General features: G+C 40.2%; 1 pseudogene; it reads left to right on the top strand.

The window, feature by feature from the left end:
* LOC102868463 overlaps positions 1-18,223 on the top strand; it is a 91,223-nt pseudogene extending 73,000 nt beyond the window's left edge.
* Positions 18,224-23,661: the final 5,438 nt, after the last annotated feature.

The following is a 23,661-nucleotide window of genomic DNA, read 5'->3' as shown; positions in this document are numbered from 1 at the left end:
ACAGAGCTCTCTCTGTGGCTCACGGGAATTCTATGAACAACAGATCTAACCCTTGCCCTATGCTATGCCATCCTCACAATCTGAGACATGCTTGAGTTCATTGTACAGTCAATGTATTAATCCATCATGTTGAGGATATTATTTTCTTCTCTGACCTTCCATTTCTCTCAGCATGTGTCATTTCCCAAGGACTGGAACCTTAACTGTTGTTTGTTATTAAGTGTCGTTGAGTCATAGATGACTCATAGTGATCCTGTGAATGAAAGACCTGAACACTTGCAAAACTTTCATCATTCCTCTAAGTTCATAGAGTTTCTGGAAGCAAGCCTTAGGCGTTGGTCGTACAATTATTTAAGAGCTTGAAAGTTAATGGAGAAGTTGATAACTTGAATTTATCTAGCAGATCTAAAGCAGAAAGAGTTGGGGATCTATTTTTGTAAAGAATATAGCCCAAAATATCTTACAAGTAAAGTCTGTTTCCTCAGACAGGGTTGCTATGATGACTTGATGGCACTGACAACATTTTCTCGCTCTTATCTCACTATCTGCTATTCTCTCCCTTATTCTCTTGGTTCCAGTCACACAGGCTTCCTTGAAATTCCTCCAGTGTACCAAGCCTGCTTCCACTCAGGCTTTTTGAATGTGCTCCTCATACTACTGTTCATCTGGTTCATTCCCTCATCTCTTATACAGTTTTACTCAGATAACACCTTTCATTAGGGATTTTCTTGGACATTGCAGTTCCCTTTCCCCCGCCTTATTTCCCCACAATGTTTAGTACACTCTACTATGTAGGGGGCTCTGGTGACCTAGTGGTAAGGAATTGTGCTGCCAATCCAGAGGTAGTTAGAATCCGCATACAAGCTACTCTGCCAGAGAATAATGCACCGTCTCCTCCTGTGTGATTTACAGACTCTGAAGAACTTCTCAAACTCAAAGACAGTTATGGCTCAACAGCACATACAACAACGTACTACTATATGTCTATTTACTCTCCGAATCTATTCTGTTCTCTGTTGTATGACAAGTATCTAGAATATCTCCTGGCTTGGAATAGAGAGTCCATATTTGGTGATTAAAAGGATAAATGGTCATTATGGGTACTTGATTAGAAAGTCTCCAGGGTGGGCTTTGCCATTCCCTTTTTAAACAAATTTGGAGAGTTCACTATGAGACAGGAAGCTTAATTTCACACATTGTACCTGTTTATTTCCTTATTTGTATCAGCTGGTTAAAACAAGCAGTGCCTCCTCCCCCCTTTTTTTAAGAAAAGAAGGCTCTTTCTTCAGACTGTCAACCGAGTTATTTCTGCCCTTTTCCTCATAGCAAGGCCTCCTCTGATTGGGATGGACTCACTGACACTCTCTAGGGGATCATGACAGTTCTGACAAGCTTGTTTATAGCTGGAATGGGTGATAGATATCTTTAGGAATTCATATACTGCTGGGCTTTCTGATGCTTCCGGTGTTTCTGTGAAGTAAGAGTGTTACTTCTTCATTGTATCTATAATTATTAGTCTCCATGAGCTGGCAATATTTTGAAAGATCAAAACAAACTGTTGGAGATATGTTAAAGTTTGACTTAAAATTTGCATGATTGTCTCTTTATGGATAAAAAAGCACTACACAAGTCTTTGCAAGATTTTTGACATATTTATTCTTTACTAGATGATGCAAAAAAGGCAACCGATTATATTAAAACCAATAACAAATAGACTGCTTATCAAATGGACTGTGTTCAATCATCACACTTGTCCTCTATTAAATGCCTATCATGTATTCATGTATGAAAACAATATGGTGTGCTACAAGTTGGGTGTGTTACAGATTCTGATGAAATGGAAAAAATTGAGCATTTTTGAAAATTGAATTTTTTGGTGTCTAATCCAGTGCATTTGTTATCTATATTGCTCTGCCAGAGGAATGAACAAATCTGTCTTAAGCAAAATAGAGTCAAAATGCTCCTTAGAAAATGATGGGAAGATGCTGTCGTACATATTTTGAACATGTTATGAGGAGGGGATAATCACTGGGGAAGGACATCATGACTGAAACAATGGACTCAAGCTATACAAGGATTGTGAGGTTGGTACAGGACTGGGAAATGTTTTGTTCTAGTGTCCACAGAGTAACTCTGAATTGATACTGACACAATGGTGCCTGTGGAGTTTGTCTCTCAATATGGATTTTCTAGTATAGATGACAGATGATGTGGAGGGGTGGCACTGTGTGAGTGAGGCTTGTTGGTCTATTAACAAAGAGATTGGCCATCTGCTATTCCACAAGGGGATTGGCTGGTCTCAACAATCTACAAAAGGCTTGACTAGTCTCACCAATAAACTGAACAGTTCTAGCTGCAGAGAAGGAATTTTTCCCACACCAGAAGAGATGGGATTCTTTACCTAGCCAGAGAAGACCGACCTCCCACAATGCAATGAAATGTAGGATACATTTCAGGATCGCAGCAGCAGTGATGGCTGAACTCGAGAACTGGATGTGAGATGGGACTTTAGGGTGGGAACAGCCAATATTAGACTTTGTCATACAATTATGGGGGGAGCCAATATTGGCAGAACTGAGAACTTGGGAACAGTTATAGCCAGGAGGCTGAGGTGCCTGTATGTACATTTTGGGAGCTGTCATGACTGTATTTTGTTTATAAATCTGAATTAAAACCTTTTAACTCTCTCAGTATAGTTCCATGTGTCTGTGAGCCATTATGTTGGATTTTTAGATCCAGCCAAGTATTTAGTTTGGTTTTGAGATGAATATAAGGAGGCATGAGATCGTGAGGGACATGTCTGACCTCATGGGAATTGGTTTTGTGTTATTGACACTGTGGGCAGGGATAGTTTTCATCCTATGAAGTTGGTAAAGATCAGATATGATGATCCCCAAGTGGCCCCTGCTCTTTTTTGAAGTGCCTATTAGCAAAGACACAAAGAGTTTTCAAAGGCCTATTATTTTGGATGTGGATGACCAATCCTTCTTCCTAGTCTGTCTTAATAAAGGTGCTTAGCTTTAGAGCACGATTTGACAGACAAGCATTTTCCTCAAGAAAGCTGATGAGAGTATGCAGGTAATAGACCAGTTGTGGGTTCTCACCCCTTCAGTGCATGTATTGTGGTCCCACTCTCACCCTGCCCTGCCAGCATCCAGCTCAATTTCTTCTCTTTTGTCCCTCCAGCATCTCCCATTCCCTGCCCCCAGCCAACTCTGGTTTGACTGTTCAGGCCTCATACTCCCCGTGTTTGTCTTGGAGAGGGTGAAACCAGGCTGCTCCTTGGAAACAAGGATTTTGAAGCTCCATCTGACCTACTTTGGTGTATTACCAGGAGGAACCAGTCCTTAAAGAAGAACATCATGCCTGTAAAGTTGGAGGAACAGTGCAAGACAGGACAACCCTGGACGAGTTGGATTGATTCAGTGACTGGGGTAATGGGGGTAGGTGTGTTAGAGACAATGAAATTGGCTCAACATAGGTCTATTGTACATACGGTTGCTATGAGTTGCAAGCAACTCAACCGCACATAGCAACAATAACAACATCAACAATAGCAATGTGGCTGATCTCAGGCTAAGTACCTTACAATAAATATTCTACTGATTTTTTTTTAACTAAATGTGTACCTTTTCTCCCCTGGATTTAGTTTGGAATGTGGATCCAATAATGACTTGACTTTTCTTGGGAATTAACTTTAGTTTGGGATATCTTCTGCCCATTGACTCTCCAGAACGTGGATCAATACTCTCGTCTAAGAGCAGTCTATCAGGGCAATGGATTGAGGAGCTATGGTTTGGTGGAAGGTAATGTGCAATGACCCAAGGGTATCACATAAGAGATCTTCCTTTAAGGTTCTCTCCAGCTCCGCCCCTAGCTAGTTGTAGGGTTATGTACAAACTACTTCCCCTTAATTTCAGTCCTCATTTTCTCTTTTCAAAAAATGAATGAGCTGGATCAATTCTCTCTATTGTTCTTTGCCATTGTAAATTGCCAGGCTATCACCAGCTGCCCAACAATAATGACTGTTCACTTTTCTGATTCATCATAATAGCATTTAATATAAAGCTTTTGATCTATACAGTGCTTTATTAGCTTTAACATCCCAGAAAACACTGCGGATCATTCAGCACCTCTATAAATAAATCTCCCTTTCCAGGGAGTGGTGTTTAAGAAAGCTTTACAAATGAAATGATCCCAGAGCAAGAGCTTGTAAGACATTTATAAAGAGAAAGGAAGAAACGTACTAGGAAAAGGCATACTGTTTTACTTCAACAAATAATGAAAATCAGTTTGTTTACATGCTTCTTTACATTCCTAACACTTTAAAAAAGCTTTGTAGCTTAAACTGTAATTTCACAGTCAATTAATCTACCACATATTGTATGCTCTTTTTGGTAGGCTGCTCTTCTAGGCACGAAAAATCCAAAAAAAGTCCAACTTTTCTTACATTTTTAAGTTTATTTAAATGTGACTAACAACAGCAACATTATGAGAGAGCACTCAGTTGGGAGAATAATAATAACAAAGATGATGATGATAGTAATAATTTTAACTCATGTAAACAAGAAACAGAAAAGTTTATGTCAGAAGTGATTCTGGTTTAAATAAGGTGAATTAATTTATTTTGAGCCCTCAAAATATGAGATTTAAATCTTAGAAGATAGCTGCTGATCTCACCAATGGTTTTTTTAAATTTTATTATTATTTCTTTTTAATTTAGGTTGTTTATTTTTCATTTCAATGAACATCTACAGAGATTTTGGGATTCCATTCATTCATTGTTGCACCCTTTTCCCCGCACAAACCCCTCCCCCCTCCCCCCACATTTGCTCCTTTCCTTGAAAAGCAAAAGAAAAACTCCCTCATTTCACCAATGGTTTTTAAAAAATGCAGCATGATAGTTATGAATTTAAGAAGAAAGTGAATAAATCAGTTGCATAATTGTTTTGAAAAACAATGGAAAATTTAAAAAAATGGTAAGTATGCTACTTAATTGGCTGCTGGAATACTGTCACCTTTAAGCTAATAGACTTGATCCTGTGATATGAATCCTTTAACAAATGCTAACTGTTATTGGACATGCTATCAGGAAGGTCTTTCCTTAGAGAAGGATATCATGTTTGGTAAAGTTGAGGGTCAGCAAAAAAAAGAGGAAGACCTTCAGTGAGATGCACTGACACAGTGATTGCACGATGTATTCAAATACAGTAACAATTGTAAGGATGCTGCAAGATCAGGCAGTGGTTTGCTCTTTTGTATACAGGGCCGTTGTGAGCTGGAACTGACTCAAGGGCGCCTATAAACAGCAGCAACAACTTTTATGAGAGAAATATCAGAGTGGAGTCATGAAAGAAAACACAATTTCATTTCCAAGTATTTTGGAATGTACATTTAACAAAGTTTTTTTTTAAAAAAATGGCAAATGAGGAAGCTCTGGCAGCCTAGTGGCAAGAAGCTGCATTGTAATCCCAGAGGTATGTGGTTCAAATTTATCAGATGCACTGCTGGAGAAGGAGGGACAAGCTCCTCCTGTACCAGTCAGATCTGATTTGATGGTAAACATAATAATAATAATAATAATGATAATAATAATAATAATAATAATAATAAATTAAAAATGCCACATAAACAAGGTTTCTACCGGGTTTCTAATGAGATTGTAGACTAGGACTAGATACTGGACATTGATTGGTTGTGTTAGTGGTGCTTATGTCTTCTCCAATCACTTTGGCAGAAAAAAAAAATTTAGGAGTCATCATCCCGTGTTTTAGTTTACGTCTGAATGAGACGGTAAACTGCACAGGACAGGATTTGTGTCTTCTGTGCTTTATGTTCTATAAAGCACCATATACATTTACAGAACTCTATAAATTACAAGAATAAAAATAAGTGCTGATCCAACACATTCATCCATTTAATATTTATCAGATTTTAATGATGACTTCAATATTTTATTCTCAGATATTTTACAGAGTTTGGAGTTTTCCTGGCAGTCTCTCAGAGACAGACACACTTGAAATTTAAACTTTGCCTATTGGAGAGGCATCGATTTTGAGTGCCCCTTCTGGGGCCCATTATTTAGCCATTGAAAGACTCAAGGCTGACTTGTTTTAGAGCATTTTCTGGGCATTGATTGGCTCCATTTAGGTGCTTCCAGTTCTTTTCATTGCTATGTATACTTACCTGTTTTTAATGTAAGTGATGGTTATGTCTTGGAGATGGTGCATCTATAATATTTCTTAGAGACAAGATTGGCAAAGCTTCATCTCACATACTATGGGCATATTGCTAGAAGGGGTCTACCTTGGAAAGGGACATCATGGTGTTTGTTGTTGTTGTTATGTGCTGTCGAGTCCTTTGCGACTCATAGCGACCCTGTGCACAGCAGCCCTAAACCCTGCTCTATCCTGTGCCAATCTCATTGCCTCTGACACACCCATTCTGAGTACCCCAGTCACTGAATCAATCCACCTCCTAGAGGATCTTCCCCTCCTGCGCTGTCCCTCCACTCTGCCCAGCATGATGTCCCTCTCCAAAGACCTGTCTCTCCTTACAACATGTCCTAAGTATGTCAGGCGAAGCTCCAGAATCCTTGCCTCCAAGGAGCAGCCTGGTTTAACCCTCTCTAGGATGAATCTATTTGTTTTCTTGGCAGTCCATGGTACATTCAATACTCTTCTCCAGCACCACAGCTCAAAGGCATCAATTCTCCTTCTATCCTCCCTAGTCATTGTCCAACTCTCTGATGCATAACAAGTGATTGCAAAAACCATGGCCTGTATCAGGTGCACCTTAGTCTCCAGAGAGACACCATTGCTCTTGAGTACTTTAGAGAGGTCCCTAACAGCAGACTTCCCCATCGCAATACGTTTTTTTATTTCCTGGCTACTGGTGCCAAGAGTGTTGACTGTGGAGCCGAGCAAACTGAAGCTGTGAACAATCTCAATCTCTTCACCATCCATCCTGATGCATCCAGTGGTGAGAATTTTTGTCTTCTGGACATTGAGCCTCAGTCCATATTGAAGGCTGCAGTCCTTGACCCTCTGCAGTAAGTGCATGAGGTCCTCCTCAGTTTCAGCGAGCAGGGTTGTGTCATCTGCATAACGCCACGCTTCTCCTCATAGAGCCCAGCCTCTTGGATAATCTGCTCTGCATACAGGTTGAAAAGATATGGAGACAGGACGCATCCCTGGCGTACACCCTTCCCAATTTTGAACCATGCAGTGTTGCCCTGCTTTGTTCTGACGACTGCCTCTTGGTCCAAGTATAGGTTTCATCTCACATACTATGGGCATATTGCTAGAAGGGGTCTACCTTGGAAAGAGACATCATGGTAGACAAGGTGAAAGGTCAGCAAGAGAGAGAGAGAGAGACTCATCTAGATGGACTGACACAGTGACTGCAGCAATGGGCTCAAGTATGTCAGAGAAGATAAAGATGACATAGGAGAGGACAGCGTTCAGGTCTGTTGTCTATAGAATCTCTATGAGTCATACTCAACTCAATGGCATACAGCCCAAAAAACTTGCTAAAATATTAATTTTATCATTCCACTTTCTTCCTTAAAACTTGCATTGTATCTAAAATTAAACCACAGATTTTTAGTTTGGAATTCATCAATCTGCAGAGAGATATGTATAGTCTAGTGTCTCCTACTTAAAAAAGCAAATAGCAAGCCGTTGAACATGTACTCCCTTGAAGTTACATTTCCTCCAACACTGCTTTATCTTTTTATTTCCTTTATAGAAAAAGTTCCTGGAAAACTTGTCTATCTTTCCATTTCTTACCATCATATTATTTCTCAACCCACTCCACACTGGTTTTTGCATTCCATTGAAGCTGCTCTTTTCATGTTCACCCATGGGGGCTGTAGCAATGGACTTGAGCATTGTGGAGATGGTGAAGATGGCATGGGACAAGGCAAGGCTCTAATCTGTTGTTCATTGGGCTGCTATAAGTCATAGTTGACTTGACATAACAACAACAATAACATTCACAGCCTAACATTTACCACTAATGCTAGTTAGTATATTTATAATATGGCCTCTATATATCTGGGTCAGTAACATTTTTTTTTCACATCAAAAAGCCCTAGTGTAACCAGCTTCCCTCTCCTCTAGTCCCTAGCAATGCCTAATGTACTTTCTTTCTTTATCAATTTGTCTATTATGGACATTTTGTATAAACAAAATCATACATGAACTTTTATGTCTGACTTCATTCACTTAGTATGCTTTCAAGGTCCCTACTTCATTTTGTTTTATGACTGAATAGTACTATACTATACGTATACAGCACATTTTGTTTATCCATTCATTAGTTAGTGGACAATTATATATATATCACCTTTTGGCTTCTGGGACTAGTGCTGCTTGAGCACTCATATTCAAGGTTTTATTTGAACACTTGTTTTCAATTCTTTTTAGCAGTTACTCAGGAGAGAAACTGCTGAGTCATATGGTAATTATTTATTTAAATAGTTGAGGAACTATTCAGCTGTTCTCCATGTGGACTGTATCACTTTACATTCCCAACATCTGCACAAGTGGGGCCCAATTTCTCTCCAACACTAGCTGTTTTACACTTAAAATAAATAGACCTGTCCTAGTGATCAAGAGACATAATGCACTGGTAAAGTCTGTAGTCAGGAGTTTTCCAAATACTGGGGAGCATTGATAACTATTTGAGGACTAAGGTGCATATGATTTAGGCCTTGGTCATCTCAGTTACTTGCTGCACATCTGAGAGTTGCTTGAAGATATGTTTCCTGGGGATTGGCTCCAAGTCATAATTCAAGTCTTGCCTCAAACATTAGGTAAGCATCCTAATGCAAGTAGGCAGCTTCTCCTTGACTTGGAAAGCCTGTCCATTTATGGATCTCCAGATCATTTTCAAGTCTTACTATTCCTAGAAGACTTTTCTTCTGTCACTTCATTCCACAAAGATCTCTTTGTTTCCTGATCTTCATAGTGTTGTCTGTGTCATCTTTCCCAGTATATGCCTAGACACTGCCATGTGCTGTCTCAAGTTGCTTTGGTATCATTTTGGTTGCTTTAGTCTCATTTTCCTAAATGAAATGTTTAAGTGTTGCTGTTGTTTTACCTAGCAGGTTTTGAATTTAATTTAATATCTTCAGTGCTTGGCTCATAGTTAGAACATGTTGTTGTTATGTGTCATCGAGTCACTTGCGACTCATAGCGACCCTATGTACAAGAGCCTTAAATGCTGCTCTATCCTGTGCCAACCTTGCCATCTCTGACACACTCATTCCACCACCCCAATCACAGAATCGATAAATCTCATCGGCGGTCTTCCTCTCCTGCTTTGTCTCTCCGCTCTCCCAAAGATGATGTCCCTCTCCAAGGACTGGTCCCTCCTTGCAACATGCCCAAAGTATGTCAGATGAAGCTTCAAAATTCTTGACTCCAAGGAGCATTCTGACTTCATCCTATCCAGGACGTAGAAAAGTGTATTTAGTTTAACGATGTTCAGGTCTTCTGTAAGCGTTGCCTTCATACTAATCATTTCTTTTGTCTTTATCTTGTAGGGCTTTGGGGGGGAAATAGTTTTATACTTAGCTAAAAAGAGAATCTCCTAATAGTTTAATTCTACCTTTTTTTTCTCGTAGGTAAAATTGTTGTTGTTAGGTGCCATCGAGTCGAGTACAACTCAGAGTGACCCTATGAACAGCCCTGCTCTAGCCTGTGCCATCCATATAGTTCCTGAATTGTTAAAGTCACTGTGTCAATCCATCTCATTTGGGGTCTTCTTTTCCTTCTATGACCCTCCATCTTTCCAAGCACAATCAAACCTAATGACATGTCCAAAATATGAAAGACAAAGCTTTGCCATTTTTGCCTCCAAGGAATACTCTGGCTGTACATTTAACAAGACATATCTGTTTGTTCTTTTGTTAGTCCATGGGATATTCAGTATTCTTGTACATCACAGCTTAAAGGCATCAGCTCTTAAGTGGTGGTTATTGTCATGTGCCCTCCAATTGACTGCAACTCCTAGCAACCCTATGAACAACACATTTGTACCTTCCCCTATCTTACACCATGCTCATCATCTCCAGTATACTTGAGTTCATTGTTACGGTCAATATGGAGTTTCACCATACTTGCTTCCACGAGCACCCTGATCACACTTAGATAGGCCTGTACTATATTGGAAAATACAGCCTTGTCATAATTTCATTACCATTGGGTCCATACTGAAACCTGAAGGTAGTTACAGATGCAGTCAGCATAATGATCTTCTACAAACACACATTTATTCTGGTGGGTGAGGCACCCCCTGGCATATGGGACAGTGAACATTAGGTTTTAGAATTTGTGAGAGGTATGTTTATTTTTGTTAAAACTGATGCTGTGAATAATTTTCAACAGAGTCTGAAGTTGGTTGATTTTTCCAAAAGTGATTTGTGATCATGGAATTGTGAAGATCCACCCATACTTCTTTTCCTGGAATCCATGGAAACTAAAGCTGATACATCTTTGAAATGCTTAATGAGGCAATCGAAGGAGGGTTTCTTGATACAAAGCAAACTGGTCCATTTAAAGTTCAAATTCTCATCTCAAGTTTCATTAGGACTAGTCATTAGCAGACTGAGTGAATCAGCACAGGAAATGAATGTTTAGTTTCCGGAGGGTTCTGATCTTTTCCTTTAGATGAGATTTTATAAGAGACATAATAACTTGCTTAAATTTAGTCAAGATTCGATAAACTCAGAACTAATCACTTTTTCTCCATGTGTTGATTTCTGGGGTCAGCCAGGCCAGTGATCCCACAAATGCCCCCTACTTGATCAATTCTATTTAGATCAACCTTTGCTTTAAATTCAGATAAGTTCAGCTGAACTTTAAATCAAATCTATAATGAAATATATAAATTTTTAATGCTATGAAAGATCAAAAGCCAGAGAAATTAAAATTGGGGTTATCACAGAATATTAGTAGTAGAGGATTAGACATCATTTTACTCAGATTTTCTCTAGTATCTGTGGCCCTCAGGCATGTTTTAATTATTTTTGGTCAAACATTCTTCTAAATGGTATAGCACCAGCATGTCCATTTGCTGTACTGAGGTAACTCGTGTTTGCTGTGATGCTAAATACTGTGACATTGATGTGTCAAATGTGATAATGGTTAGCCATGGTGGACAGTGTTTGGTGGAGCTCCCCAATTAAAAGAGGCTTGGAAGTAGGAGTGATATCCACTTTAGAAATAGCTTGCCTCTGGAAACGCTATGATCTTGGAGAAACGAACGTTATACAAGTGTTCAGGTCTTTCGTTCATAGAGTTGCTATGGGTTGTCTATGACTCAATGGCACTTAACAACAACAACATATAGTTAACCATAATTTAAAGAGATAATAAAATTCTTTGATGTTTACAGGATCAATACAATGAGGCACAATCTCAAAATGAACACTCAGGAAGTATTAAGTAAACTTAATACCTTTCTTACTGTAAATAAGAAACACCCCAAAACTTGTACATAACAATTATGAAAATTATGAAGGGGTATGTCCACACTACATACTGAGAAAGGTAGAGGGTCAATAAAAGAGAGGAAAACTCTCAACAAGTTAAATTGACACAATGGGCTCAAGCATATTGGAGATTGTCTGGATGACAGGATAGGGCAGGTTTTAGTCTGATTTTCATAGGGTTGCTATGAGTGGTAGTTGACTTGATGGTATCTAACAAGAGAGTCTGTTAGAGTTATCACTCATCTGTCAGTTTGTCATAGTGTAGTGACTTTGCTGTTACGATGCTGGAAGTTATGTCAACAAGTGTTTCAAATACTAATGGGGCCACCTACAGTAGAGAGATTTTAACAGTTTCCAGATTAGAACACACAAGGAAGAAATACCTGGCAACTGTACTTCAGAAAATTCATAATGGAAACTGTAATAAAGCACAATATTTTCTGATGTAGTGTTGGAAGATGAGTTGCTTAGGCTGGATGGTACAAGACAATAGCTACAACAGTGAACACAAAATTTACAACAGTCATGGTAAATAGTGCAAGTGCAAGATTGTTTGTTGTTGTGTTCTGTAGAGTCGGAACTGACATATAGCTGGCCCTCTGGTGGGTTTTCAGAGGAAGTTAATTGCATGGGAGGAGAATGTCCATCCTTTTCCCATGGAGCATCTGGTGGCCTTGAACCACCAGCCTTCTGAAGTGAAGCACAGCTTTTTGCCACTAGGCCACCAGAGCTCCCTATTTTGGTGTTGGATTAGGCAGCATTTTATACATAAGGTTGTGTATATAGCTTATTATGAGTTGGAGCTGACTTGAAAGCAATTAACAAAAAAACACTGTATCAATGGAAATTCTAAATTCTAATGTGACTGTATTTTCTGTAGTAAATGTATCTCTTGTGCTCCCCCCACCCCCATTTTTCCCCTATATTTAATGCATTTAAATTCAGGTTGCATGTGAATAAATAGGTTGGGTTTTGTGGGTTTTTTCCCCTGATGGAATCTGTCCATTGATTTTGATGTCTGTCCAACCTAGTATATTCTGTGTATCCAAACATTGGACAGGTCATCTGCTGCTAAAAGATATTTGCCAAACTTCTGTTGGTGTTCAATCTGCCTGGTGAAGGTCTGGAGGACACTGTGTACTATAGGTGCTGGTGCTGAGACTTTCCCATGAACAGATGGTAAAATGATAAACTAAAAAATGCATGCACAGCACTGCAAACATTTCTTCCTGAGTGGTTTGGCAGACAGACAGTGATGACAAAAGAAGTAACCAGAGTCTTAAGGAAAAAAAAAAAAGTCAACCCTTGGAAATAGGGTTCTAGAATAGGAGGTTATCAGCACATTTAACTTTCAGGAGGAAAAAAAAATTGCATTCTCCTAAGCAAGAGATATTCTCTTTTTTAGCCCAGTTTTGGGAAGCTAAAAATACACCTCTATTTTGAGTTCAGTTTCTCCATCAGTTGTATTTATCTATGAGTTTCCTATACAAATCTCTCTGAGATCTTTGTTAAGTGGTTTGTTGTGAGTGTCTTAGAAAACCCCAAGCACTTTAATCTGGGCTGCTCTCACGCTCCTGAAATAGGACTTTCCTAAAAGATTTTTCTAAAGCAGTCTTGAGAAAATCTAACTGTAGAGATCTACAAATAAAATTTCAAACAAATAAAAAAAGGCAAGGCTAGGCTTCGAAGAGTGGTATCTTTCTGAACAAACAGTGATGCAGGAGGGCTCTTAACTCCACTAGTTTCATCTTGGGCCAACCTTACCTTGGTTCCTCTTTAGGGTAGAACCTAAACGCAGACCTGGGCTCCTGGAGACAAAGAATCAGAGTCAAGTGCCTTTATAAGAACTCTGTTTGTGAAGGTACCCAACACTTTCTGAACAGCAGTCCTTCATCACCTTCTAGTGAGCAACCCCCACCCCCCGTTAGTTCTTTTCCTCCATGTTGGACCCTAACATGATAATCAGGTGCACTATATATTTTTCATACCTCTCATGAGACCTCCTATACAAAGCATGGGACTTCCTGGGTCATGGGCATAAGAACAACCAGTGTGACAGGATGAAGGTTAACCCCAAACTAGAATGATGCTGAAGAGATTAAAAATATTCTGGCAGAGGAGGAGCCATTTTTTCCAGTCCTCCGGAGTCCAGCACGGTCGGCAGGGGCTTTGGGACCTGTCCCAGTGGTCTCTAAGTGGAGAGAGAGAGAGAAATAAAAAAAAATTAAAAAAAAATATATATGTATTTGGTGAGGAGGTTTGAATTTAAAGAGAAAAAACAATGTTTGGTAAAGAGCTTTGAAATGTGAGAGGTGCCACAATAGTTGGGGTGAGTAAGGCAAGAGGCAGAGAAAGGAAAAGGGAATTTTTAAAGTGCATTTCTGTGACAAATATATATATATATATGTATGTATTTGGTGAGGAGGTTTGAATTTAAAGAGATAAAACAATGTTTGGTGAAGAGCTTTGAAATGTGAGAGGTACCACAATAGTTGGGGTGAGTAAGGCAAGACGCAGAGAAAGGAAAAGGGAATTTTTAAAGTGCATTTCTGTGACCTACATATTCCCTTCAAAACATCTGAGAAATGCAAATAAAGAACTTGAGTTAGCTTGAACCAACTTTGTGGTTGCTGAATTACACATCTTGAATGTGAGACTGCTGGGGACTTAAATCGTGTGGGACACAGCCATCAAACATAACCCTGACGGGTGGCCACGAGGATGAAAAGAGCATGTGTGAAGGGCATACTGCAATTGGTCAGGGCTACAAATGCTCTTCTGTATGCTGAGGCTGTGTGGCTGCCTGAGAGTCAGTGAGGGCCATTGGAGGTGATGGTGTTGCTTCTCTTACTCCCACTCTTTCTCTTCTCTTTCCTGCTTTAGGAGGGACAGGAAGGAGGTAAGTTCCCTTCAAGAGAGGTTGTAGTTCAGTGATAGAATTTTTGCCTTCCACAGGGGAGACCAGGGTTTGATTCCCAGTCAGAGCACCTTAATTGCAGCCATTGCTGGTTTGTGTGTTACTATGTTGATGAACAGCTTCCAGCTGAGCTTCTGGGTTAAGGGAGACAGGCTGCAGAGTCCACTTAGAAAAATCAGCTGGTGAAGAATCCTGTGTATCACACTGACCCAACCTCAGATCCCAACCCAAAGTGCATGGAGTCCTAGTGAGTTGGGCACCAACTGAATGGCAGCTAATGACAACCCTCCCTGTAATTTCACAGTCAGGTTTAGAAGCCTTCCCAAGCTCATGCTTGGAAAGAGAAAGTTGTGGGCTGAGGCATCTGAAAGACCTTAGGCCAGCTAACTGCAGTAGTAATTAATTCAGAGAGTATTGTATTACCATGGAATCAGAACCAACCCATAGCTGACCCTGCAGTGTGTTTTCAGAAGCAGTAAATTGCATAGGAGATAGTCCATCAGTCTCCCACAAAGCAGCTGGTGGATTTGAACTGTGTACCTTTCTGATGGCAGTGCAATTTCTTACCGCTATGCCACCACATTGGAAGCAGGAGTGGCAACCACTTCCTAAACATGCCTCTGAAAACTCTATGAACTTTGATAAATGTCGATCATTATAGAAAGACTTCAGGCCTTTTGTTCATAGGGTCGCTATGAGTTATGCTCAACTTGAAGACAATCATCAACAACAACAAGCTACCACATATTCTAAATTTGAAATCACTAAAAGACAATTTCGATTGAAGAGGATGACCTCATATTCAATGTCAAAAGGGTCTTATTTTTCTAAGAGGATAGATCAAACATGACTTCAAAGGATAAGATATTCTCACTTTAGAAAACACAGCCCCCACAAGAGAATGAATCTTATCTTTTACTCTTGTTGTTTTTATGTGTTATAAAATTAACTAGACTCATAGTAACCCTATGAACAATAGCTCTGAACCCTACCCTATCTTGAGCCAATCTCACTGCCTCCAACACAACTGCTTCTTAGCCCTCATTATGGGAAACACAAATGAAGAGGAATAGTTGCAAACAGCCTCTAATAATTGGAACGTGGAGTGCAAGAAGTATGAATGTAGGAAAATTGCACATTGTTTAAAAAGTTATAAATACTGACATGCTAGGCATTGACGAGCTAAGATGGACTGGCTGGGACATTTTTAAAATTATTATTAAATTTTATTAGTTTTAATGAACATTTACAGAGATTTTGGGTTCTCATTCATTCATTGTTGCATTGTTTTCTCTACACTCCCCCCCAGTTTGTTCATCTTGCCCCCCCCGAATGTCTGTTTTAATTGTCCAATTGCCATAGTGCTTGTCAAAGCCAGTTCTGATTAATCTCCTTTGTCAGTGTGTCCTTTGCCATTCCCTATCACTCCTCCTTGAGAGAGACTTCACCCTGATTCACAAGGAAAAGGGGATGGCGTATTCTCTTAGCTACTTCCTGCTGAAAAGGGACGCTGTGGGTTTCAGGGTGAAGATCTTCTCTCACTACTCTAAAGGGCCCCTTTGGCAGTAGGAAACACATAGACTATTATGGAGATTGATTTTGGAATTTAGATGCACTGTTATTAATTGTGCTTAGCCGTACATGTTCATATCCTTGAAGATGTATCATGGAGGTGTTGCAACCTTTAGAAGACACAAATTTAACTAACAAGTTAAAAGTACATGAGTCAAAAATTAACAAGCAATAATATTCCGAGTAGAGGTTCTAATAGTGGCACAAATCAAGTTACAGAGGGAAGGTGGTTCTTACAATAAAAGGCCTATAGACTAGCACTTTGTCTATTATAGTGTAGAGGTTAGGAACCACAAGATGTAGAGGCTCAGCTATGTCATTTATGCTTCTTAAGTCTTGGAGCAAATTCCATCTACCACAGGGCTGTTTTACAACTCGGAAGTTCACATGCAAGGTAGAGGTGAAGTTGGCTGGGACATTTTGAATCAGACAATCATACTTTGCCGGAGTGAAAAATAAGGAAAAATGGGGTCAGGTACATAGTTAAAAAGACCATTTCTAGATCCATCCTGAAATACAACGTTGTGAGTGACAGAATAATAGCCATATGTATACAAGAAAAATCTGTTAATACCACTATTACTCAAATATCTGCACCAAAAACCCGAGCCAGAGAGGAGAAAAGAGGACATTTACCAACGTTTTGAGTCTGAAATCAATCGAACATGCCACCAAAATTCATTAATAATAACTGGTGACTGACATGCAAAGTTTGGGAACAAGGAAGAAGGATCAGAAGTTGGAAAATATGGACTTGGTGACAAGAATGAAGCTGGAGAGATAATGACAGAATTTTGTACAATGATTTATTCATTGTAAATACCTTTTATAAAAACACAAACAGGCTTCTCCAATAACAGCTCGCGGGAAGCCGCAGCTTTTGGCACAGCCGGAGCCCAGCGCCCCTCTGCGCCGGCCCAGCACAGCCAGGTGGGCAGACGGCGATGGCGGCCTGGAGAGGTTCTGCAGCCCGGGCAAAGGACGGGGGCTGCGGGCCCTCCGGCCCTTCCACGTGGGGGACTTACTCTTCTCCTGTCCGGCCTATGCCTACATGTGCTCATGGTTAACGAGCGGGGCAACCACTGCGAGTACTGCTTCTCCAGGAAAGAAGGATTGTCCAAGTGTGGAAGATGCAAGCAGGCATTTTACTGCAATGTGGAGTGTCAGAAAGAAGATTGGCCCATGCACAAGTTGGAGTGTCTCCCATGATTGTTTTCGGGGAAAACTGGAATCCCTCAGAGACTGTCAGGCTAACAGCAAGGATTCTGGCCAAACAGAAAATCCACCCCCCAGAGAGGACACCATCAGAGAAATTGTTAGCTGTGAAGGAGTTTGAATCACATCTGGATAAGCTAGACAATGAGAAGAAAGACTTGATCCAGAGTGACATTGCTGCTCTCCCTCACTTTTATTCTAAGCACCTGGAGTTCCCTGGCACTGAGAGCCTGGAAGTCCTCTTTGCACAGGTTAACTGTAATGGCTTCACAATCGAGGATGAAGAAATTTCTCATTTGGGTTCAGCAATATTTCCTGATGTTGCACTGATGAATCATAGCTATTGCCCCAACGTGATAGTAACTTACAAGGAGACGCTGGCAGAAGTAAGAGCTGTACAGGAAATCAACCCGGGAGATGAGGTATTTACCAGCTACATTGACCTCCTGTATCCAACAGAGGACAGGAACGACCGGCTCAGAGATTCTTACTTCTTTACCTGTGAGTGTCAGGAGTGCACCACCAAACACAAGGATGAGGCCAAGGTGGAAATCCAGAAGCTCACAGATCCCCCAAAGGCAGAAGCCGTCCGTGACATGGTCAGATACACAAGCAATGTCATTGAGGAATTTCGGAGAGCCAAGCACTACAAATCCTCTAGTGAGCTACTGGAGATCTGCGAGCTCAGCCAGGAGAAGATGAGCTCTGTGTTCGAAGACAGTAACGTGTATATGCTGCACATGATGTACCAGGCCATGGGTGTCTGCTTGTACATGCAGGACTGGGAAGGAGCCCTGCTCTATGGACAGAAAATTATTAAGCCCTACAGTAAACATTATCCTTTGTACTCCCTCAACGTGGCCTCCATGTGGTTGAAGCTTGGCAGGCTGTACATGGGCTTGGAAAACAAAGCTGCAGGCGAGAAAGCTTTGAAGAAGGCCATTGCCATCATGGAAGTGGCTCACGGCAAAGATCACCCAGACATATCTGAGATCAAACAGGAAATTGAAAGCCACTGAAACTATGCAGCATCTTAGTTTTTATTTTAATAGGCGTGCAGAACCTTAACCTTTTTGAATATTTAAAATCCCAACCCAGCAACCCAGCAGTTCTGCTGAACAAAAAATTGGAATGAAAATACTACCTGCACGTAAACCTTGCCCATTGCTTCCTTGGAGGTTGGTCTTAATCTTTAACCTTAATATAAAATTTAATTTTTTTAATATAAAATGTAATTTTTGAATGCTTTTTTTTTCTCTTTCCCTATGAGATATGGCATGGTTTCATATAATTTAATATACTTTGGAGAAGTCAAGTTTTTAAAATGCAATTATTCTTCCCTTTGTGCCTGTTGTTTGGGTAGATTGGATGTTAAAAATGCAATTCTTTTCTCGTTTATGCCTATTGTAATGTTCTTAACAAGGCTGGGTGATGGAGAATAAAAAGATAACAGTAAAAAAAAAAAACCAAACACCACAAACAGCAACCATACACATGCACTACATCTGATGGAATACACAGGAATCAGATGGATTGCATCTGTGGAAAGTATCATTGGAGAAGCTTAATATTGGCTGTAAAATCTAGGCCAGGTGTTGATTGTGGAACAGACCATTCATGTGCAAATTCAAACTGAAGGTAGAGAAATTGAAAACAAATCCCAAGAACCAACATATAACCTTGAGTCTATCCCACCTGAATTTAAACACCATCTCAAGAACAGGTTTGAGGCCTTGAGTACTAATGAATGAAGACCAGATGCACTGTGGGATGATATTAAGAATGTCATCTATGAAGAATGTAAAAGGTCATAAGACAGAGGAAGAAGAAAAGACCAAGATGGATGTCAGTGGGGACTCTGAATATTGCACTAGAGTGCTGAGATACTAAAGCAGAAGGAAGAAATCAGGTAGTTAAGGAGCTGAACAGATTTCAAAGGGCAGCTGGAGAAGCTAGTGTAATAAAATGTGCAAAGAGCTGGAAGGTAGAAAATCCAAAGGGATGAACTCACTCAGTATTTAAGCTGAAAGAACTAAAGAATAAATTCAAGCCTTGACTTGTAATACTTACAGACGCTATGGGCAGAACATTGAATGAACCAGAAAACATCAAAAGAAGATGGAAGAAGTATACAGAGTCTGTATCAAGAAGAATTGGCTGACACAGAACTGGCAAATAATATGGCCCCAGGAATGGATGGAATACCAACTGAGCTATTTCGACAAACAGATACAGCCCTGGGCCTACTCACCAGATTATGCTAAGAAATCTGGAGGAGAGCTACCTGGCCAACTGACTGTAAGATTCTTATTTATTCCCATTCCCCCAAAATGGCAGTCCAATAGAATACAGAAATTATCTAACATAAATACACACTTACTTGGTAGCAATTACCCCCTCTGAGTCTTTCGGCTTACTCATGCTAAAATAGCTTCCGTAAACCACCTAATGCGAGGTAGTGGGGCAATGCCTGGAAACTTCACGCCTCTGTGTCTGGCCTGGGCTGGGTGCAGCACACCCTCATTCTTCCTACTCCCTTCTCTTCATACATGATGTCTTTTCCCCTAAAGCCTTCTGCTGGGCGGATCTTCTCACTCCCCTGTGGAAAGACTGTTTGTGTTTCTGCCTCTGTTATTTCCCCGATCTTGATCCTACCTTCCCTCTTTTCTTTAGCTGTCCACCTGTGACAACTTCCCTGATTGCTTTTGTAGAGGGCTGAGGGGATTTTCCTGTTTTGATCTCCTTAGGCCATCACTAAGGGAGCTCTGATGGCCTGCTTCATAGGGAGTTGTGCTGCCGATTCAAATGGTCAGATCCACTAGCCCGCTCCACAGAATAAAGATACCCAACCATGTGATTTATGGCCTCCAAAAGTCCCTGGAGGGGCAGCTCTGAGTTAGTTCCTGCTCTAAGACAAAGAGCTAAGACAGACTCTCACGGTATTCAGCGCCTGTTTAGTCCCCACTGTAGAGCACTGTCCTCAGGCATCCTTCCTGTGTGTGTGCTTTTTTCACCACCTTGATTGTACTTTCTCCTCATCGCTTATTTTGTTGGGCTTTTCACAGTGTTTGTAGTCCAAGGGTAGTGCAAGCCATTAATTTCAGTGACTGAGTAACTAACCAAAAGGTTAGCTTGTTAAAGTCCACATGGAGGCACCTGGAAGAAAGCCCAGGTGATCTATGTCTGAGAAATCAACCCTTGAGAACCCTATGGGCCACAGTTCTATATATGAGGTCTCCATGAGTTGGAATTGGCTTGACAGCAGCTAAGTTTAACTGGTGGTAGGGACTACTTGATTCAACATTTTGAACATAGCTTCTCTCTCATTGCTATCAAATTAGAACTGACTCATAGCTGACCCTCCAACAGGTGTTCAGAGGCTGCCAATCACACAGGAAGAGATTGCCCATCTTCCTCCAGCAGAACAGATGGTGGATTCAAACCATTTGCTGTTGGGTTGGCAACACAACTCTCTAGGCCCACTATGTCTCCGGAGCTCTCTCGAATATACTAAGTGCTCACTGAGTGATTGGTACTTTGGTTATAAATCCTGTCTATGAATTGATTAAAGCAGCTAGTCAAGGATGTTCCTTTCGTTTAGTGGCGTCACTCGGAGGAGTTGGGGTTAGAGAACAGCGTGTGCATGGCATCCTCTGGCACAGGCAGAGACGGAAACAACAAATGGTCTGTAGTGATGGCAGAGCTGTTGCTGGGTGGGTCAGCATGCTTGGGCGGGGCGTTGCCAAGGCAATGGAGCCATTAGATCGATTGGTATCACTTGCTACCCAGTGTGGTAACCACTTAAGGTTTGTTAAAAATTTAGGAATGAAAGAGACACATTTAAATAAGTTATGACATATGGAAAGGTTGTTTGTAAAGATTTTTCAAGAATATGGGGAAATACTTTTGTTGTCATGTTACATGTAGATCAGACTGCAAAATGGTATAAACAAAAATATTACAATGAATAAAAAATCGTTAACCACCGCTAAACAATAAGGGACAAAGATCCAGGCACAAATACTGAATCAATCAAAGACACTATTATTTTATTCTTGTTTCATTCTCCTGGTTTCTTTGTAGAAAGAGAATGCTTTTTGTTCTAGATGGCTCTGTGAGGTTACTGTGCATGAAGACCAATTCTGCTTCTACCCACTAGAGGTCACTATGGTTCTTTGGATTTTGGTTTTTTTCTCCCTTTGGCATCCTTTTTAGCAGGAGAAAAAGCATTCTACCACGGTTTTTATTTTAGCAAAGTTAAGAATGTTAAAATGATAGCCTTCTTTTTTTTGAGTACAAAGAAATATTTTCCAGAACAATTGTACTGGTAGTCCCTAGGTTATGAACAAGATCAACTCCCGAGAATGTCTTTAAGTCAAATTTGTAGGTAAGTTGGAAAGGTGTGTATGGTTCTTATTTAGCCTTTAGTGCAAAGAAAGCTTGAAACCTTTTCAGTGGCTTAAATGCTCCATGTGCAGCAATTGAAGGTGATTGTGATGAAGAATGTGTTGTGAGTAGGGGTTGGCTCAACTGTTTCAAAGTGAAGGCAAATTTACATAACATTAATGGGCAAGGACGAATTGTCTCTAAGTCAGGAGACTGCTTGTACTTATTTTCCAATTCCATATTCTAGCCTGAAAATAGTAGAAACATTCCTATTTTACACTGGCGACCTGAACTTAATTTCTTAGAGCAAAACATTTTCACTATACCATTCATTCTGGTATTAACACAGACTTGCACCCATGCTTTGTATGGTTTGGGGGTAGGAGATAATATTTTCTATTTCTTAGTTTTTTAAAAAAATTTTTTTCCCCACAGCAGGACAAAAACATGGTTTCTATAAGAACTCATTAGTAATGAAGTATTCAAATCAATTAAAACTCATGAGCTGTGCACATATAAGGACCGTTTCTAAGGTAAAAGCAGGGGAGCTGAGAAAGTCTTATCCCCTGCTGTGTCTTTAAAAGAATTCTTCCTGGAAAATTCAGCAGGGTTTTAAGCTATCTTTTACTGTTTGGGGAAAAAAAAGATCAAATATTAAGAATTAGAGAAAAGGACATATAAACCCCAAATATTAGTAGGATACACACTGAGCATCACACCATCTGAAATGTCTAAACAACATGATCATCAAGGCTCTTGCCTCTCCGAAGACTTTCACATTCATTTGACTATAAACCAGGAAGCTCTCAATTTTACATGCTTTGAAAAAATTAATCTTTTTCTCTCATCCCCCCCTTTTTTAAATTTTTACTATTTGCAGCTTTGAAAAGTAGTGTCACAATCACCTTGCAAGATCATATTTATGTTTCACTACCTGAGTAGTCTGGTTCCTGGTACTCTCCTATTCCTGTGGCATTACTGCTGAACTCACAGAAATTTCTCCCAACTCAAACTGTCTTAGTGAATCTCAAAGTCTCTTATCTATTATTTATCACGAATCCTAAAAGTAGCAGGTATATAGAGATTAGAGTATGTGTTGCTTATTAGGAACCCATTGACCATGTCAATGATCTACAACATTCTTTGAAAGTCTGCGTATTTTAAAAACAAAATTTAGGGGTTTTGCCCTTGTCTTTTGACTAAAATGTGCAGCTTCATTCCCCAAGTTTGTTGAAACTTGGGTTTCTTTCAAGGCTGCAGAGCTGAGGATAGTGGGGAGCCTTACTGTGCTTTGAAGCTTTTCTTTCTTAGCTAGCTGCATTTTTTGCAAGCCCAATCTCCCCTCTGTTTCAGAGGAGGCTACATTCACTGCTGATTCTTTCTAAAGGAGGGTGAATATTGAGTGTCTAGATGCAATTAACAAAGGAAAATGGGTTGGTAAAGACTTTTCTTTTGAAAAGTTCTTTATTTTGTTTAAACCTTCAAAGTCATTCACCTTTCTGCTTGAATTCTTTACATCTGAAAATCTAGAAATGCCAGATTCTGAGGGCTATAGCCTGGGTAATCCGGGAAGGCTTATTGGAGGAAGTGGCATTGGAATGTATCTGTTGATTGTAAGAAGCTGGCTAGCTGAAGTCTAGGAACACTGAAGACAAAGACAAACGGTCTTGAGAGGAGCAAGCGTGTTATGTTTAAGGAATAGAGGATTGGCAAGACTTGAGTCTGGGCCAGTTTCTGCAGACCCTTGTAGTCCTAGTCCGTGGTAAAAAAGTGTGGGAGTACTACAGTATGGGGGGCAAGAACAGCTATATTTGTAATGATAATGAAGACTCAGAAAGGAGACAGGGCGTGTTCTAAGGCAAATGGGGCTCCCTGTTTCACCTAGAATACATTGCCAATCTCTCCTCTAAGGGTTTCTGTTTTGAAAGGTTCCCACATTCTTCCAGCTACTCAAGGCTTTTTTATTTCTCCTCTTTGTCTTTTGCTACATCTCATTTAGCCTCGCTTTTCCTCACCACTTTTCAAATTCTGTTACGCCAGTGCTCCTCATATCCACCCTCATCCCACTTCT

The sequence above is a fragment of the Elephantulus edwardii genome, unplaced genomic scaffold, assembly GCF_000299155.1.
Source record: "Elephantulus edwardii isolate Elephantulus edwardi_28Jun2011 unplaced genomic scaffold, EleEdw1.0 scaffold00212, whole genome shotgun sequence".
NCBI lineage: Eukaryota > Metazoa > Chordata > Mammalia > Macroscelidea > Macroscelididae > Elephantulus > Elephantulus edwardii.
Note: the sequence above shows the minus strand (reverse complement) of the source record. Positions and strands in the feature narration are given on the sequence as shown.